General features: G+C 29.7%; 1 long non-coding RNA gene across 1 annotated transcript in view; it reads left to right on the top strand.

The window, feature by feature from the left end:
* The first annotated feature begins 498 nt into the window (after positions 1 to 498).
* Positions 499 to 14,496, top strand: part of LOC139517228 (uncharacterized) — a 43,537-nt gene continuing 29,539 nt past the window's right edge. Inside the window, exon 1 of the long non-coding RNA XR_011663113.1 lies at positions 499 to 816. This is a non-coding gene — a long non-coding RNA (uncharacterized lncRNA). The remainder of the gene's footprint in view (positions 817 to 14,496) is intronic.

Genomic DNA, 14,496 nt, shown 5'->3' on the forward strand with positions numbered 1-14,496 from the left:
TTTTGAAAGGCGTGATCAAACTCATCATATATACCACGATTAAATTTTGTATTCGCGCGTTTCGTCTCCACAAGACTCATCATGAGTGACGCTCGAATCCAAAAATTTCAAAAAGGTCAAATAAAGTACGAAGTTGAAGAGCATATAGGACCAAAACTCCTGAGGAATTTTCGTCCTTCTTTTATATATAACAAATACACCATTTACACAGTTTAGTCTTTTTTTGTATATGAGCTTACCTCATCAGTACAGCTGAACATGTAAAGAAAGTTTACAAATAAAAGTATCCATAACTTCAGGCAATGCTATAAACAGAACGAAGTGAATGCACGAAAGACTAGAATATCTACTTTAGAATATAATTAAACGAGAAATAGGTGTTTAAAACATAAAACATATTTTCGTGATTATAGATACTAATAATAGTAACAAAATGATGAGTTATAATCTCAAAATAGAAACAAATTGTAAAAATAAAGCGTGGAAGAGCTTGTAGTACAATATCTGTCGATAGATAAAAGAATCTTCTACTATCATTAACACTGGAAGTTTAGTCATAGTAAGGAATAAGGCGAAATTCAAGCATTTAACTTACTTACGAATATAAAGTATGTATTCAGTGAACACAGAAAACTTGGGAATAACAATTTATAAATTTTTTGATTTATATTGGAAATTTGCTACTGATAAAAAGGAAAAATGAATGTAATTTTCTTCGGCTGTTGATAATGGGATTGCGTGGGTGTTAGATCAATAAGTTGTCCATGCTTTGTGTATATTGTGAGTTTGTGTTTACAACGGGAAAGTTAAATGAAGGTAAGGACTTTTTTCTTTTAATTTAAAGAAGTTGTTGTGCGACTGATTCAAAATAAATTACAAAAATTACAAACACAAAACGACACACGACACGCTTTATTATCAACTTCTTAATTTGGCATTTACCGATGCAAAGGGTCAATGTGACGTCACAAAACTTGCCTTTAGCCATTACGTCGGTTTTTTTTCGTCATGATGTTGCAATAAAAATTGAAATGGGTTCTAACTCAATTTGGAAAAGAATTTTCTATTTTAATTGTATTCTGTATTAGTTGATAGATTGTTAATCGGCAATTAGCCTTAACTTTTTAACTTATCTCTTGTTTTAGAGATATGTTTGTTTTAAAAATATGTTCAGTAGTCAGTTGCAAACCTTTGAATGGCATTTCAAATCTTTAAAATGTATACAAGTTATTCATATCTTAAATTACGTATTGAAATATTTGTGAACCTCTCCGTTTTCGATATTAACAAAAAATTTCATGACATGTAGTCATATAGCATTGTAAACCGAACTATATAGTTATTATGTACATAGTAAATAATGTTTCTATTCACGTTGTTGAGGGATATCTGCAGCATTCAGTTGCTATGAACAGGTTAAACATTGCATGCTATAAATGGAATATAAATAAATGCATAATATTATAAGTAGTGGTTAACCAGAAATACTGCCGACAAATTGATACGTCATAACAGACTGACGTAGACTTCTACGCAATATGATATTCTATATGGATCTGCAGAACGTATTGCTAATATTTACATAGGATGTTAAATCTAATGAGTATTTAACTATTTATTGGTTTAACTTTGCTGCATTAACAGACAATGATAGATTTAATGGTCATTATCTTAAGGTTGAGAGAACTTAATACAAAAAAAAAGAAATTGAATTAAATCGCAATAATGAGATTTGAGCGAAATACATAACTTATGGATAACCGCATTGTGTAACTGAATGTTAGATTGATGGATAGCTCTAACCATAGATATAATACTCATAGATATATGGTCAAACAATTGATATCTCACATTTGTAAATTTATAAAGATATTTCACTATTTTTTAGTTATAATGAGAGAAAAGTTGGGGGGGGGGGGGGGTGTTGGTGTTGAGAAAGATACAAGATAAACAATGAATAATGAATGATATTTGACCTAACTTAAAAAAATGAATGTGATTGGAACATAAAGACTATATCAAGACAGCAGTTAAAACAGATGCTAGTTGTTATGAACTAACTACATGACAAATTTTGCCTAAATGTTTTCTATTGACATTTTTATTATAAACGTTTGAAACTTATCAAATACCAAACACCACGTGTGACTTGCCTAACCTTCAGAATAACAAAACAACCAAAAATGTCATAACATTAGCTTCGGTACAAATTACATAATTTTGAAACGATAATTTAAAATTGAAACGTAGGTATCAATTACGGTGAACTTAACATACAGTTTTTAAAAAAATGTTAAAAACTGTAAAAAATATCCGTATTTATTTAAGAAAAATAATCGGTTCTTCATTTCTTTATGTTATATATTTTAGAACCATTCTTCATATAATAAAACAAAAACTTATAACACATAATGTATTTGAAACCCATTAGTCAGAACAGTCACTTTTGGGAAATAAAGAAACATTGAAAAATTTCAGAAACTAGTTGATTGGTTTTAAGTGGAGTACAGTTTAATGATATAGCTACTCTCTCTTGAAGACACTCATGAGGTTTGGAAGGGAAGGGAGACGCAAAGATTTTGGAAATGAATATTCTGGACTAGTTAGAATTGAAAAAAATAACCATTTCCAAAACAGCACGAAAATGAATATTTTGCACAACAAAAAGCAGGAAATATATGTGTACAAAAGTAAAAGAAAATGTCCACGCTCTGAAAAATAAGCTTAACTCGAAAAATGAAGAAAAAAAATAATATTCTCTCAGAAATTTACAGATAATTCTGGAACGTGTTAATCAAAGGTAAAATAAATATTTTTTTTATACCAAATTATTTCGTGATTTGTTTGTAAAAGTGAAAGTCACTAGTTATTCATGGTATTCACAAATAACGAACTTGCATGCATAACCTATGCCATTGAAATGTTTTACTTCATTTTTAGCAAACATTACCCGAATAAATGTCACTACACAATTTCAGTAAGGAAAACTTTTATTCATTAATTGGTAGGTTGTGTTTAGATCTTATATAGGATGTCGCAAAAATATAAACCGCTTGATTAACTCATAACATATATAGGACAATACCATACACCCTTCCATCTAAGTCCTTAGTGACTTTCGGTAACTCGGTCTATTAACTATTAACTCTTTCAGACTTTGAAGTACGCTTATTAGAAAAATTAATTTCAATTGCATTAAATGCAATAGTGATAAAGTCGTACCCTGTTTTTATTCAAATCATTGCACTGTGGTCTTTGGTGGATAGCTGTGTAATTGGCAATACTTTCACATCACCCTTTCTCTTACCTTGTGGTATTTAAATTACAAACCATGGTAGGGTATCATCTTAACATAATATAAGGAAGTAACTCATTCATGATTCTAACCAAATTTGTACTATTTGATCGTCCAGTAATCATACTATTATCAAGATTTTATGAAAACAATGGTAATCAAGCAATCAAAATTTCTGCAACGTGAAAGTGGTTTATTCTGAAATAACTTTAGCCTTCAGATGTTTGGATGTCAAAAGGGCGCGTCTGTTATTGGTTAGCAAACTTTATACCTTTAGACTTTCATTAATTATTTAACTTTAAAAAATTAAATAATTAATCAAACACCTCCATGGAAAAACCCTGATGCCAAGAAAAAAATACCCATACTCCCACACGGAAAATCCAATGACCAATTATACTGATATGGATTATGGAGCTGGATAGTATAGTAACACTCAAAGATCAATCAATACAGTTAATAATAGCTTTAGAATAGTCAATAATTCATTGAGTGTCGACTTTCATGAATTAAAAATATTCCGTCTACAGACGAGACAAAACTGGATTTGAAATTCAGATTGAATATTCAAAACCTCGAAGCAATCAAGAAAAAAAAGTTTATCCATGTTAACTTAATCATCATCACGAATGAAGAACGTTTTCCCGCGGATTATATAGTTGTGATTCTGTGGTCATGTTTATGGTGAACTTGAACTTCATTTCAAAGATTTATTTTACTATATATCCATACAACAAATAATATTACACAACTTCTGTGATGTTTTCAGTAATAAAAAAACATGGAAATTTACAATGTATGAGGATATTCGGCGACACAAAACAGTTAACTTTGCAAACGAAATATACAACGTACTCTTCAAAGACATTTAATTTTGCTACTTGCCAAGTTACCACGGTTTTCAATTTTTTTTTTAGAGTTTAATATTAGGAGGGTACATAATATGTGAAATTATAAACATGCTCATACGAAGAAAGTAACACTTACTAAATTTCGTGTGTAATTTTATAAATATTTTCATAACTCCGCTTTCTTAAATTTCCCGACATTCTTATCACCGATTTCTTTACTTGCCATGCGAGCACGAGGAGTACCAATTATGGAGTAGGATCAGTTTCCAATTCCGGAGCCCATCTATATTTGTTAAGTGGTCGTTGGTGCTGACCATTAATTAGTTTCTTGGATGGTGTTTTGTTATTGTTGTTTGTCTATTCGTAATTCTGTTTGACCATGTGGTTTTTAGTTTTTAATGGTTTAATTATTTTTTCACAGTCCTCTTGTTATTTCATTATTGTTTGCAAAGCAAATATGTACAGAAAGGCATTTTGTTTTATCAACAGCATAAAGGCAATTCACATACCCTCACGATTTTAATTGTTCATTCGCTGCTGCTTATATTTTGGTTAAAATAAATTCTGATATGTTAGAGAATGATGAATCAATATATCATATTATTTTGCCCATACTTATTTGTTCCATATCTTCACATTCGGGTTTATAATTTTATTAATAATTACGTTTATTCAATAGAGTTGAAAAAAGATTTGCATTAACAACAAAATAATTTAAAAATATGTATTTTTGTTTTTACCAATCTATTTTTTACCAACTTATTTTGACAACGGTTGTTATATATATATATATATAACTATTTATTGTTTTCTCCGTCATTTGGTTGATTGAATTTCAAAATTTTAATTTGTTCAAGACGATTTTGATATTATATAAAACAATTAAGATGTGAAATTACTGTTACATGTATAATAACCACTTCTTGTTTGTTTTAAATCACTTTCACATGTATAAAGTCATTCATTATTTCATTCGGATTTTTATTTTAACACGTTTATTTGTTGAAAGACATGTGCACATTTTGATAATTTATGACATAAACATGGGAAGGTCAATGTAAAAGAGACAAATAAAAGCTAAAATAAGATTGTACGTACATGTTTTTTTGCCTAAGGCATGCTACCAGTCAAGGCTAGATTCATACTTTGTCAACCATACCAATGGTACAATAGTCATTCAAACAAACAAGGAAACTTGCGGGCGCGTATACATTTTTCATTATCATATAACACCAGTTTTTAATACCAAAATAGATCTGAAGCAGTAGTATACTGGACTTTTAACTCAAGTGGTATTTTGCGAAGTTTTTCTTTTTTAAATACTTTTAAAATAAAATCACAGTTAAGCAAAACAAATTCATTTGAAGATAATATTAAATAAAACGAATTTTGTTAAAAAAAAAGTGCAATGCCAATGTCGTATTTATTTAAATAAAATTTACGGTTTCTATTTTAAGTTTTTTATATATTTATTTAGTGAGCTTTTTACCGTGATGGAAAAAAAAAGATAAGCACACACAGGAAAACAAGTTCCTTGAAATCTTCATGATAAACTCATCATAGATACCAGGATTAAGATTATAAAAGTATGTAGCACACATTTGTTTGAATCTAGTACAGAATTTTGTCTTGTTGAATATTATTTAATGAATAACATACATGGGAATTTTTATAGTTATATTGAGTAAGCTTTATTGTAAAAGAAAATTGACGGTGGACTGCTCACTAAAACATGAATTTTTGTTTAAAAATCTTTTTTTTCAAGAGCATAAATTATGAAGAATATATCTAAATAAAGTCTTGAGTTTAGATGTACATATTGTGACATACTTTGCAATACAGAATCTTTTCCCTTTGTTTTGTGTGTGTGTGTGTGAATTTGACTCAAATTACACAAATAAAGATAACAGTAGTATACCGGTTTTCAAATCCAGGTTACAAACCAAAAACTGATAGAAACACACCAACTATTCGAGGAAAATAAAGGAATAACAGGAACACCGAAGTGCAACAAAAACAAAAGCAAACACACATAGATACGAACTATTTGATAAAAAATATTAAATTCCTGACTTCATTACAATTTCTGGTAACGTTATCTTTAGTTTTTGGAAATGAATATCATTATACTTTAAATTCTCGAATTTTATTTTTTTTCTCTCTCTATATTTTGAGGAGATGTTAAGAATGGATAAACCGAACAATTTTATAAAATAAAGAACTGCATTGTTGTATTGAGTTTTCGCTGTATGTGGGCGGACAAATGGAAGAAGTTAAGTAAAAGACGTCAACAAACATAAACTGATCAAAATCAAACGATATTAACAGTAATAAACAGAAAATGCAGCTGTATTCGGAATAATTTTGTATCTGTAGTTAATATGAAGCAACAGCCAGGTAATTTTTGTAAATAACAACGTTTATAGATGCAAACTAAAACATATAAACACTGAAAATAATGTATTTTATTCATTATTTTTTCCATGAGTGAAATCTTGTATCCAGTCGAAATTAGATTATTATATTTTTTTTTATATTTACATTAATTGCCTTTATTTTAACTTTCAATTTACATACAATATCACACTTGAAGAGTCATATGGGAATGTTCTCTTTACAATGTGTTTTTCAAAATAATTTTCATACACATTACACACATATTCGTAAAAATTGTTTTAATAGTGTATTTATATAGTCTGAAATGGTCAACGATATGATTTTCTCATCCAAAGCATTGATGACAATATGTTAAAATAGAATACGCGGTTTGGGTGAATTTTTTTTTTAGAAAAAAATAGTGTGAATTCTTTCAAAATATCAAGAGAGACAACTTACTTATTCCTTAATTTCAAGCTAAATAATACACTTTCATATTTGAATGTAGTGTAAATTTTATAATTGTAAACAGTAAATGCAAATTAATGGGATTGAATCTTGCTGATATGTCAGTTTCCAAAAACAGTAACACAATGATTTGTGCGAACAGGTTTGCATTAAAAAATGCATGCATTCAACAAAGTATCAGAAAAGGCAAAATATCAATATCAGTGCATTATTCAACAGAGTAATGGACGAAACCACTGTTTTGCAGCTATTGATTTTACAGCTGGTGATACGTGTGGGCGGGAAGCAAGTATATACTTCTTCCATGGCGGCAAGTTGTTACGCTTCTTATAAATCCTGTCGGTGTTAAAATCTTTAAGATGTTATTATTATTATTTTTTTCTTGGAAGAAAACTATCTGCAGTATTAAGAAAACAAATTTTAAGTGCATTGCACATATATTTAAAACATAAACAATAAGTCAAAGCATATTTAATGAAAGTACTGATATAAAACTATGTCACTTCCAACTGTTTATAAGATATCTAAAAATTTCTTCGATCTTTTGTAGATGGAAATGACTATTGAATTTTTACAAATTGATATACAAAAATCTCAAACGAGAGGCGTTTTTATCCGTGTTGCGGTATTTTTTTTTACTTTTAGTATTTATTCAACATTTTTTTAATTGTAATTATTTATTCGACATTACTTGAATTGTAATCATTTATTCAACATGACTTGAATTGTAATTATTTATTCGACATTATATGCTTTGTAATTATTCATTCGACATTTCTTGAATTGTAATTATTTATTCAACATTACTTGAATTGTAATTATTTATACTTGTATGATACTTATTAACCTATGGCCCACTTACTGTATGCTGCACTCCTGTATATTTTAAAAGTGATTTTATCGGTAAAACAGGACCTTGTACTTTTAAATTATCATCGGATCTAAAAACAATTTTACAATTTTACAACGCTTTTTGACAAGAAATTGACATTCACTCTTATTTTTTGCTTCTTTTAATTGCTAAATGATATACAAAACAACAAGTTCAAAGTCTCTTTTTTTAAACATACTTATATATGATGTACAAACTTGCATACGTTAGTGTCTCTGTATTGCCGCTTATTCGTAATAATGTATGTTGTACATTATATGTATTTTCTGTTTTTATCTTATTTGGTTTCTATTTTATGACACATAACCCTGAGTATATGTTATTTATATTAGAATGCTATCAAACTAAAGTTTTTAAAAGTGGTACAATTTGATATTCTTACTGGTAACTACCAAATTTATCTGGAACAACAACGATCCCTGTTTAACACTGAAATATACATATACAGATACTATTAATTTTAATAGTCCTTCAAGAATCCAACAAACGTCTATCAGTCTCACTTGGTCCTAGCATTATCCTATATGCATGACTAGTTATAACATGTTAACCTTAATTTTTGACTTGGTTCAGGATGCATTGTGTACATTGTATATTTAAAGATTTAGGTAATTTAGATAACTTCGAAGGGATTGTGGTGGTTCCTTTGCTTTTTCTTTTATATTTAGCTTTCTACGCGATTGCTTTTGTATGTTTGATTAGGATCATTCCAGTAACATGGATCATGCGCAATAACATTTTCATACACGTTTATACTATGCATGTACTTTCCAATAGTTCTGAATTGATACATTTATTGCATGTATTGTGACATTGTCATACATATGTCTTGGTACATTTATTATCAAATACTTCCGACTTACGTGGTTTTCCTATATTTCAGACTTATTATATGCATTGATCCATATTTCTTGTTTACTAATTCATTGGCTTATATGAATTATAAAATTTATTTGTTCTATATTTCTGGCGTAGTACATGAATTGTCATATATTTCGGTCTTGGTACCCTAATTGTTCTTTATTTATGACTTGGTTCATGCATTGCCACATACTTTTGACTTGGTTCACTGTGTCAAATACCTTTGACTCAATTCATGAATAGTCATATTCTTCTGACTTAATACACGCATTTATTGACGACTCAGTAAACTCGTTGTCCTTTATTTACGACGTAGTACATGTATTGTCCTTTATTGACGACGCAGTAAACTCGTTGTCCTTTATTTATGACTTTGTACACTCATTGTCCTTTATTGACGAATCAGTAAAACTCGTTGTCCTTTTCTATGATTTAGTACACGCATTGTCCTTTATTGACGTCACATTCCTTTGACTTGGTGCATTCATTGTCACAAACTTCTGACTTGGAATATGCACTATTTTTTATTTATGACTCGGATCATGCATTGTCACATATTCCTATTTGGTACATGTGATGTCACATACTTTCGACTTGGTTCATATTTTGTCACATACTGCTGATTTGATACATGTGTTGTCATGTACATACCTTTTACTTAGTTCATGCATTGTCAAATATATCTAATTTGGTTCATGAATTGATATACTTTTATCTTGGTTCATGCATTATCACTTACTAATGATTTTGTACATGCCTTGTCCTTTAACTGTGATCTGGTTTATGCATTGTCATACCAATGTACTTCTGACTTGGTAATGCCTTTATTTGTGACTTGTTACATACCATTGACTTGGTGCATTCATTGTGAAAAACTTTTGACTTGGAATACGCATTGTCCTTTAATAATGACTCGGTGCATGCATTGTCACATATTCCTATTTGGTACATGTATTGCCACATACCTTTGATTTTGTTCATGCATTGTCATATACCTCTAATATCGTAAATGTGTTGTCATATACCTTCGACTTGGTTCATGCATTGTCATATAACTTCAACTTGGTTCATTTATTGTCACATACATCTGCTTTGCTTCATTTATCAGTATATCATTGTCTTGGTTCACGCATTAGCACTTACTTATGACTTGGTATATGCATTGTCCTTTATTTGTGACTTGGTTCATGTATTGTTACATACTTCTGACTTAGTACACGCAGTGTCCTTTATGTATGACAAAGTGCACGCACTGTCCTTTATATATGACATAGCAGTACACACATTGTCCTTTATGTATGACAGAGTACACACATTGTCCTTTATGTACGACATAATAAACGCATTGTCCTTTATTTATGACATGATAAACTCATTGTCCTTTATTTATGACTAGTTCATGCATTGTCACATTCATCTGACTTTGTATATGTGCTGTCCTAACCTGTGACTTGGTTCATGCATTGTCGCGCACTTCTGACTTTGTACATATGTTGTCACATACCTTTGACGTAGTTAATACATTGCCACATACTTCTGCGAGGGTTCTTGAATGAATTGTAATATATCTTTGACTTTTTTCACGCTTTGTCACATTCTTCTGAATTGCTACATGTGTTGTCTCATACCTTTGACTTGGTGCATGCATTGTCCCATACTTTTGTTTTGGTGCATGCATTTTGTGCATACTTTTGTTACACACTTCTGACTTTGTGGTTCCTCCTTTTTGTTTTACAATTCTCTGACTTCATGATGTAAACTTTGTTCCACACCTCTCCCTTTTTGGTGCATACTTAGTCGCATACTTCTGTCCAATTAATTGCTTTGGTGCACACTTCTGACTTGGTGTGCACATTGTTATTCACTTCTGCCTTGACACATACTTTTATTGTTACACTTTTCTGACTTGGTACATACTTTGTTACACACTTCTGACTTGGTACATAATTTTTGACACACTTCTGACTTGGTCCATACTTTGATACACACTTCTGACTTGGTATATAATTTTTGACACACTTCTGCCTTTGTCCATCCTTTGATACACACTTCTCACTTGGTACATGTTTTGTAACACACTTCTGACCTCGCACATGTTTTGTTACAGACTTCTAACTTGACATCTGCTTTGTTACATACTTCTGACCTCACACGTGTTTTGTTATACACTTCTAACTTGACATCTGCTTTGTTACACACTTCTGACTTTCGTCTATGGTTCTGTTAGGGATACGTCTTCTAAGATTTTAAGTTTCTATATTTTTCATGATGCAGTCTATTGTATCTCCTTGAATGGTTTTCAAATTAAGTTTTACAAATTTAGACTAATGAGATGTATCGTTAACCTCAGTATTGTAACTAAAAGATTATTTTCACTTCTTTCCTTGACTTTTTTTGTACGTGTAAAGTCCTCTCTTAATTTCTATGAATTCTTTTTGTAAATATTTAGTTTTATGTTACTGATGTTCTCGATTTTGTTTCACATTTATAGATACATTGCAATCTTCCTTAGATAATTTGTTGTCATTTTATACTGTCACTCGATGGTCTTTTCATATTGTGTTTTCTGGTCCAGTATTACCAACTCATTCCGCGACATATGTTCAAAGTGTTGCATCTTATTGATATTATTGTCTTTTGTCATTCATTTCCACAGCATTATCATAAGAATTCCCTGCCAGATTAGGCTCGAATATTATCAATGCTCCCTAATAATTTTAAAGGGTACTAGTGTCGTTTCGCCGAATGAATGTGTGTGTTGAAGTATTGTAAAAAATATTGTAATCTCGATGCTGGCAACAAAAAATTCTTTATATCTTTTTAAACTTGAACAATAATTATGTCCAAGGACAATTAGAAATTAATTATTGGATGATACTTAACGGAATTCAAATACAATATTAATGAAGATTCATTAGGAAAATATAAATATTTTACTTATTGTAGCGGTATAAATTGGGTGTAAGAGTCTGAGTTCAAACGGTTTCATTTATTTATATAACCTTGTTTCGATTTTGTTTATTTTGAAATTAAAAAAAAGTAATAAGGAAATAAGGACAAAAAACCAAAACAGAGTTATATATTTTTGAAACAGATTTTTTTTAAAAGAAAAATCTATGGATTTGAAATAGGAGATTTAATGATTTAAAGACATATATAATGTGTGCTTTCTATGCAAATGCTTATTTTGAAAGAATTCAATTATTTTATCTATGTTCAGTTATATTTTAACAAACAAGGTTTTATGCAAAATTTTACCAAAATCTGTGACATTGTCCATTTACTGTACCATGACCTTAAATAAATTACAAACAAAATCAAAGTTGTATGATGATAGAATGCTCTTCAATGAAACTCGTCTTAAAAAAAGTTGTAATTAAATTTCGTATACATTTATGTTTTTGTTCCGGGAATGGTCGTTATGCACCATTTTTGTAATCATAAAATCCTTAGATAACGGAAAAAAAGTATCTAAAGAATATGATGCATGTAACGGAATCTTCAAAAAGAATATCAAAAGACAAGGGTATATTTTATTACATGAAACAGGTGTTTATTCGTAGGAAACCTTTGTAAAATCCATACCAGAAGTGTAACAGAAAGCAGATTATACTGATCGAGATTCGTAAAAATAATACCATTCACCAGAAAATCAAATTGTGATATAAAATATTGAAAACAAACCTTATAAAATTTAAATTTAAAAATATTATGTGAAATGCTATCGGACATTTAATACTTTCGAAACACTTAAGGTAGATTCATGGTATACCGCAATCTTGGATTTTACAATCACAGTAAAAAATCGGTCTAGTTATTTGCCCAAATCAGCAAATTTGGAAACAAATTTGCAATTTAATGGTTAGACTGTTTATTAATATATAGAAAAATTGTTAATTTATTATATTATTCATAATATTTTAACAAATATCAAATATTTTGTTTTTTTTAAAAACTATGTTTTCAAATGAGCCATTTTAGGGGAGATGACTCTTTAAGTACAAAAATAATACTGGGCTTATAGGGAAATTTTTAAATTTTACTTGTGGCAAGAAAACAAGTTCGGTGACACCATCTTTTCTTTTTATTTTCTTAAAACATATTATGAAACCTTTCTTCTCACAATTTATTTCAAAATTGTATCTGATTTCATTTTTTTTTATGCACTCTTGTGTGCTTTTTCATGAACAAACTAACCAAATTTAGGCAATTTTAAACGACTCATAGCTTGAAAAATAGCACGGTGACCCACACTTTTTATCATATTTAAAAAAAAAAAAAAGCATAGTAAAATCTTCATTTCAGCAAAATATAAGAAAATTCTGTCTCAAAAAACATTTACTTATGATCTACCTTTAATCAACATTTTTCAAAGGAAATCATTTAAAAAATTGCAGGCTTAAAATTTAGTTTTCTAGACCCGTGTTTTGTCAACGTCAGTGGCGTTTGAATCGAAAATGGACGACTAAATCGATGCCAATGTTGAAAAATATTTTTAAAAATCTAACGAAGCAATCTAAGCCGATTTGGGGCGGGTGTGTTGGGGTAGGTCTGGTTTGGTGTGGTGTGCTGTGTTAGTGTAAACAAACTCAGTTAAGTATGATTTTAACAATGATAAGCCCATCATTTATATTGAAGGTCAGTCTCTAGAAAACAGTTTTGAGATTGCATAGTTGATATAAAAAAAAATACGTAAAAAAGGTAGATTAGAGCAGGAGATAAGATATATATATATATATAAAGTGAAAGCCTTTCCGAACGTTCTCTGAAAGATTTAAGCCAAGTCATAACTAAGGTAAAAATGAAAAAAAAGAATAAAAAGACTGTCCATTTCCTCAGTTGATTGTCTTTCTAAACAACGTGTTTTAAAACTTAGCAACTTAATTTGAAACAAAGAAAGTTCCTAAATTAGTAGTGTATATTTGTAATCTCCATGAAATTGCTTCTCGATCATTTGTAATCTCAAAGTAACTCTCATGATTTCTGTTTTACACATATTCGCATTAAACGCAACTAATAGATAGAAATAAATAAATTTCAAATTTGAATAAACTGAATATATGAAGAAATATTCTCCACTTGTTTTTGTAGTGTATAAGTTTCACGTGTTGTTTTCAATTTTTTTTTCAATGTTTTCTTTAGTTTTTTCTTTTATACATTACCAATATTTTATTGTTGCTAAAGTATTGTTTATTTCCTGCAAAACATACACAACAGCATTTGATAGAAACAAATATGCTTACGCCATCTGTTTTTGAACTCGATAGCTAAATAAGGTCCTTTCGCCATTTTGTTACAGGTTAAATTAACCTAGAGATTATTGCCAGCCGTCTGTTACAGATAATTGAACAGATATTGCTAATATAGATCACTCTAACTTATGCATTAATCGATATTAACAGAAAATTATCAAACTTTCCTACCTTTCATTTTTGCAAGCCATTTTCTCGGTAGGTTAATCTATTCGTCTCCGCCATTTTACAGCATACTTCCATATATACGCTGTCGACACGTATGTATATACCAGTATATAACGGTGCAGCGATTATGTTTTATGTCAATTAATAATGATAACGAAAGCATAAATATGAGTAAATATAACAATTGTTTAAGAAGGTCATGATAATTGCATTAAAAAGTTGGACCAATTGTTAACAGGTGACATTCGATATTACTCAACTTAACCCAATTATTGCTCGATCGGCACATTAAACATTGAAAAATATATCATACATAATTTTTAATTTCAGGCA

Source organism: Mytilus edulis, chromosome 3 (assembly GCF_963676685.1).
Source record: "Mytilus edulis chromosome 3, xbMytEdul2.2, whole genome shotgun sequence".
Lineage (NCBI taxonomy): Eukaryota > Metazoa > Mollusca > Bivalvia > Mytilida > Mytilidae > Mytilus > Mytilus edulis.